The sequence below is a fragment of the Passer montanus genome, unplaced genomic scaffold (genome assembly GCF_014805655.1).
Source record: "Passer montanus isolate IOZ18808 unplaced genomic scaffold, ASM1480565v1 scaffold33, whole genome shotgun sequence".
NCBI lineage: Eukaryota > Metazoa > Chordata > Aves > Passeriformes > Passeridae > Passer > Passer montanus.
Window position 1 is genome coordinate 2,244,217 of NW_024368041.1, and position 7,014 is coordinate 2,251,230.

Sequence of the window (7,014 nt, forward strand, 5' to 3'; positions counted from 1 at the left end):
TTTTAAAGACCCTTGATTGCATATTTGCTATGTGGAAAACTCTCAGGAACAGCTCATCTCCTGGTATTTCTGTTCCCCTGCTAGGGAGGCAGAGATCCAGAGCAGAGCTTGGAGACTTGACCATTTCCTGCAGGAGCAGGAAACCATCTGGGAGGAGAACAGCTTCTTAAGGTTCCTGAACTGTGAAGAGTTATAAATGAAACTATTTACACCAAGCAACAAGAGCAACAGATATTTAAACACCTTCATAATTGTAATAATTTGTTATACATTTCCTTTTAAGAAGGGCTGTGATCCTGATTTTGTGTTTACTGTGTTTGCTGTGATTACTGATTCATCCAGTGCATACAATCACTGAGAGGGTACAGAAGAAGCATATACTTGTCACCAGGTGAAGACATGCATTTCAGTTTATTTCACATGATGAAATATTGCTGGAAAGGTCAGGACTGTGATGTATTTATTGGGAAAGAAACAGATAAGATAAAGCATAAAAGCTACCAAATTGGCTTTTCAGTTATTCATAACACTTCTTGTCCCAGTCATGGATGTTGTATAATATCTGTATGTTCTCCTGCATGCACTACAAATTTTGTATTTATGTAAAAATATTTGTTTATGTCCTATTGGCTGGTGGGGGGCAGACCTGAAACCCATCCCTTACCTTAGCTAATAAGAAAAGTTTTCAAATATGTCAAAAGCTTCCTTTAAATCTCAGGTGAGAACTGCTACATTGAAATGCATTCACCATGTCAGGGGCTCTTAATGCAGAAATGAGCAGGTGTAACTGATCAGAGATTCAGTGAAGGACTGACAAGCAAGTGCTCTCTATAGTGTTATAGATTGTTTGAAAATGCAATTTTCATTAAAAAACACAGTAAATGTGAAGAAAAAGAAGAGAAATGGAAATCATAAGTGGAAAATATTGAATTTTCAACTGGAATGCAAATGTCTGTATTCTGAAAAGCAGCTGAAGCACCAGCTGAGGTCTTCAAATTTCCATTCCTCTCTTCAGGCTTAACTCTTAAGCTAGAGCACACCTCCTCTGACACAGCAAGGAATTTGTTTCTCCAAACAAAAACATCAACATTTTCCATTAAAAAAATTCCAAAAATGATGAAGGGTACTTTAATCATAACCCAAAAGCAATAAATTTCCATTATTGAGAACTAAAAGGGCATTAGATGCTTATTGGACCTTTCAGGTGAGATGCAGAATGGGAGCATAATGGAGAAATGGGATGTCTACAGTGTCTTTCCACTGTGCTCATCCACTACAAGGCTGTATGCAGTCTGCCAGTAACATCTGTGCTGTTACTTAGACTGTCTTAAAACCCAGATGCTAAGACCATTTGATTTTCTCAATCTACTAGGCATAATAGAGACATAATCAGTCCCCAGTCAGTGCCCAGCTTCATCAAAATTGAGCACTACGTATCTGTGCAATTTTTTGCAAACTATGTTTGTTTTGTATTATTATAAGCTGGAAAGCCATATCTAAGAATAGACAATCACATGCAGCTATAATTAAACAGGATTATGAATATTAAATAAATTACTAAGACTTTCTAAAAAATTATGGATAATATTGTTCAGAAAACTCAAAAGAAAAAGGAACTTTTCATCTAGTGTGGGAATGAATTAGAAAAAAAATTCCTTAAAAATAGATCTCACCATCTACATGACATTACCATCAATAGATACTTTCTGATATTGCTATTCACTATCTCACATGCCCCTTATTTCTTCCAGCAGATAAACAGAAAACCTAATCTCTGAACTGGACTGACCTGGCATACTGTACTGGGAGAAACCTTCCTGAAGAAGGGCAGCTATGAAAGTCTTGGGAGCAGGGCTGAGGGAGGTCACTTTTCTGGGGCTGCCTTTGCATTACAGAACACTCTGTAAACCAGGTAACCTATGGAACAAGAGGAGCATTGACACATGTTTGGGAGCCTGGTGCAGGATGAAGATGTAATCAGCCATTAAACATTTATAACTAATATTAATAAGCTATTAAAGGATAGGAAACCCTGCACTGCTCTTCTACTCCTTTACAGCTCTTATCCTGTGAAATCTTAATGGATTTGGGTTGGGAATATGTGCTTGTTAACTGTACATCTATCACAGGCACATCATAGGTAATCCTAACACCAATGGCAATCTGCCCCACAGAGCCCCACACTGAATTACTTGTCAGCTGCTTTTTGGAAGCAGTTCAGCCTGTAGGCCCATGGCAAACAGATGAACAGTTGGTCAGTGGGTTGTCCAAAAAGGCAATCTCCATTAAAGTAGGTCTAGCACCACTCTGTCCAGAGTCACACATCACACACAAAGCTCCTTGTCAGCTGGAAACACAGACAGAATAAACTCATGACTTTCTGGAAGAGACTATGTAGACATTCTGTTTTTCCCAACCTCCCTTTCCCCTTTGGTAAGCATTGTATTATCCTCATTGGAAATGTAAGGCATACTGAGACACATCCTTAATGTCCATTTGGGTGAAGAAGCAAAGTTTTATAAATGCTCCTGAAAAGAGTGCTGTTGAGCATTTAAAGAGTAAATAAGAACTCCAGTATCTTTCTTGGTTTTGAAAAGTCCTTATTTTGTCTACATATTTCAAAACCCAGGGCTCTAAATCCATAGAGGAATGTGGTGCTTGCACAAAATGAGAGATGCTTGGCTCTTAAACACAGGACAGGTCATATAATCAAAATCGTCCTTTGTATACTTGTAGTCTAATGAAAGTTTGGCATTAAAGGAGTCTAGACATTAAATCTCCTGTAATTTAACCAAACTTTGGTATTCTTCTGAGAATTTAATGTTATAATAAATTTGATCTCAATAAATTTAAATATCTGCCTGAATATCACTTGCCACATTCTGACCAAATCTCCACAGTAGCCTCCCTGCACTGTTTGGTAGCAAGAAGGGATCTGGATGAACTGACAGCCTTAGAGTGTTTGTTGCTACCATAAAAGCTCCTGGACAGCCATTTACATTGCCAGTACAATTATTTCATAATGCTAATACAGCTATGAATTTGATATGAAATTGCATTTAAATTAAAATAATTCTCTTTCAGTTCAGCTCTCATGTAAGAAGTACCTGAGCCTCTTGATTCAATCACCTCACTATGTCAGATTGCCTAGAGCTCATGATCAAACTGCTCTAATTCCCTTTTTTAAAGGTCATGTAAACATGTGTGCTTTGTGAATTAGATGCAAATTCAATTCCCTGTTCACAAAGCTTCCGAGTTAAGTTCCTTACCTATCCCTCAATTGCAAGCCAGCATCTGACAGCAGAATATTGACTTTTGAACTGTGGTCAAAGACATGATCAAACAAAGAAATAACTGCCCCCTGCAATGTAGATAATACAGATAAAGGGAAGTGAAGCTACATTTTTTTCTAAATGGTCCTAATTATGTAGGTCAACTAACTCACTTTTTAACGTGGCTGTTCCATTTTATTTGGGTTTTTTTGTTTTTATAGGGGTGATGTCTGTTGAAGAACAATAGGTACCCATGGATGGGTTTTACTGAAGATATTACTGTAATTAAGGACTGCTTGAGTGTCCTTTCTAACAAGGTGTGCTAAAAAAAAAACAAATTGAAATAATGAATGCCAGTTTTAAGCCATCTCCATCAAAGACTGAATGAAACACACTGAACAGTTCACCATTTTTGATTCTGGCATTTCAGTTCACCTATGAATAATAGTTTCAGTGCCGATTTTCATAATTTTGAAAATAAAGTTATTACATTTAAGGTCTTGTTAGATCTTTCCTTATAAGTAGTGACTAATTATCTGTGTACAGTTATTCTGACCCTTATTACCTTAGTTCACCCCATAGGTCTGTGCAGAACAGTACCTTATCTCTAACTGGGGTTGATGATGGAAAAAAAAAATCAGCAGTGTCAGCTTTCCCCAGATATCTACTTGTAGTATCCTGGAAATATCCATTCTGAAATAATCCTGAACTCACTGTTTAGAACTTTTCTGCTGTGCCAGACCTGAAATCTGATAATGGTAAGACCCAGAAGGTCACCAGGTTTGTGTAACAGTTAGATTTTGCAGCCAATGAAATCTCAACTTCTGTGTTTGCCTCTAGGTTTTCAACCTCTAGGTTGCAGATTTTCAAAGACCAGGAGAACAAAAACATCTTTCAAGAATGTGAAAATCTGAGATGAAAACACACACACAAACAAACAAACTAACTACAAAGCAACAAGTCACCCACATCTGTTGTCATGCTCGGTAAACCACAAGATACAAGAAAAGCTGTGGGATTGTCTAGGGCAGGCAGTTATTCAGGGTACTTTGATGCTTACCACAGGCAGTGCTTTTTCCAGGTGCATCACCCTAAAGACAAACCCTGCTGTTTCTTGTTAGGCCTCAAGACTTCTCAAACCAGACAAACCCTGCTGTGGGAAGATCCACATTTCTTGTTAGGCCTCAAGACTTCTCAAACTGTGTGAAGTTACAGTGCTGTTAGAAAGGAAAAGAGAAGTTTCTTGGTACAGTGTGTTTTGCTGAGTGCCATGGCAGGATGTAATGATGAGGAAAAGGTAGACAGCAAAACATTACTAGGGGGCTGATAAATAACCAGCATACATGTAAATTCATCATTCTTATCAATAAACCACTCCCTGCAGACTCTCCTGGTATGCTTACCAAAGATAAGGCATACAGCTACCTCATGGGCTCGGTGTGAGATGAACCAGCACCCCCACCCTTAGGTAGAACAACAGCTCCATTTTAGCCACTCTGCCTTGAGGTCCCACTGTGGTCTTGATACCTACATTTCATCCTTTCAGAAATAAATGAAAGGCAATATTGGCCAGTATATTTCTTAAAAAAATAAAACTAAATAGTAACTGGAATAAAAGATTACAGGAAATTAAACCTAACAATTAGTGGTTCTGAATAGTCAATATCTTCTGCTAAAATAGAATATTTCAAACCTTGTTCTTACCTGAAAAGTTTAAAAAAATTAGTCAAGAAGGTCTCGAGACCACTAGAGTTAATTTTCTTTACATGTCTTGGGAAAGAAAGGATAGTCCAAGGAATTGTTGACTTGCCAAAGCAATCATAATATTTAAAGAAAATGGCCCAGGAAATGATATATCAGTTATTCTGATTCTAGTCTTAGGAAAAAAAAAAAATTAGAAAGCTGGACAAAGTCAGCACTCTATCAACAGGGAATTATGAGCTAAAAATAAAGCTAAATCGTTCAACGTAGTTTCAGAGAAAGTAGTTCTTGTCAAATTATCTTATTTAGATTTTCCTTTTATAAGATTATAGGTCTGGTTGACAAAGGTAGCTGTGTTGCTACAGTCTAATCAAATTTCACTGAGGCATTTGACATACTACACATGACATTGTGTTTTAAAATCCTGCATTATATGTAATTAATAGAGCACAGATTAAATGATTTAAAAACTACTTGACTGATAGCACTCAAAATGTATGCATTAATGGAAAGGCATTAATTATCTGGGCCATTGCTAATAAGACACTGCAAGGCTCTTGGTCCTAAGCCATTTTAACCTTTATTTGAAAATACTCTGAATTCTGGTCACAGTGTGAAGGGGACAAAATGTTGATGCTATGAAAAACAATCAAGAGTCAGCTGTCAGAGTGAGCTGAATCTCCTGGATAGGTAGCCTGAATGCAGCAGAAGTTTGAACACACTGAAGTGCTATGAATGGGGAGCAAAAGCGTGTTGCAGAGTGGAGCTGCCAGCCCATGCTCCCAGGGAAAAGAATCTGCATCTTTGGAACAGTGAAAAACTCATCTAAAACGGATGCAGAGGAGAAACCAAATCTTTGGCATTAGGCAAAGTTTTAACAGAGAGCCAAAATGGTGCCAGAGTACACCCTGGAGAAGTGAGTGAGGAGATTATTTGTATCCTATAGGATATCCTACAGGGATTTTTATCCTCTAGGATATATCCTATAGGGAGATTTGAGGGGCTAGAACAGCTGTGGAGAGAGGAAGTTAGAGAGGGGGCAGTGAGATGGGGAGGTGGGCACTCCTGAAATGTGGCTCCTGGTGTTGGCCCACTCGTTTTCATCACCTCAAACCCATTTCCCATCCTGCAAGTGTCTGACCATGGCTACTCACATCCAACACCCTTCCCATAGCTGCACTCAGCTCCTCACCCAGCAGCAGCTGGAACAGACTAGAGGGCTGGCAGCCACCACTGGGCCATCAGCTTTCCCCTCTCTAAGGATTCCCTAGGGGAAACAAATAATGTAGGTCCTGTGGCTAGAGATTAAATGGTGCTAGTGGTCGTTTCTGGCTTCAGAATCCACTAATCACCCCTTACTGCCTGGATGGGCTTTCCTTCTTGGTTAAAGGTCTACCAGGAAAAAAAAAATAGAGCTGATTTCTAATCTCTTAGCACACTCAAATGACCTTGTAGGTATTCTCAGTCTGGTTATCTTTGTGTTTCTTTGCCTGTTCAAATGGTATTTGGTGTTTCCCAGAGAAAAAGAACTGGAATCAGTAAAATTATATAGGAACGTTGCAAATGTGCATGCAACATGTCCTTTTTTTATATCTGTTTACAATGGCCAGTATCTCAGTGCTTAAGCTCTCCACAACATTGAAAGTAATGATAGTATTGAGTATTTCACTTTGGTAGTACATACACAAAAATTGGAACAATACAGAGAAGATTAGCATGGCTCCTTGGCAAGGATGACATGCAGATTCACAAAGAGTGACAAAATCTTTCTGAGCCAACAATGTTCCCAGCAGGACTAGGAAAGTGATTGTCCCTCTGTACAGGGTAGTGGTGAGGCCACACCTTGAGTCCTGTGTCCAATTTTGGGCCACTCGCTACAAGAAGAACATTGATATGTTGGAACAAGACCAGGAAAGGCAACAGAGCTGGCGAAGCATCTGGAGCACAAGTCTGGAGCAGCTGAGGGAACTGAGGATGTTTAGCCTGGAGAAAAGGAGGCTGATTTTGTAGGATTGTAGGACACCTACAATTCTCTGAAAGG

At 38.9% G+C, this 7,014-nt stretch overlaps 1 non-coding gene across 1 annotated transcript; it reads left to right on the plus strand.

Moving 5' to 3' along the window:
- The first annotated feature begins 6,633 nt into the window (after positions 1 to 6,633).
- LOC120505220 lies at positions 6,634 to 6,742 on the plus strand. Its single transcript, XR_005628193.1, has one exon. It is a non-coding gene; the product is annotated as a U6 spliceosomal RNA (small nuclear RNA).
- Positions 6,743 to 7,014: the final 272 nt, after the last annotated feature.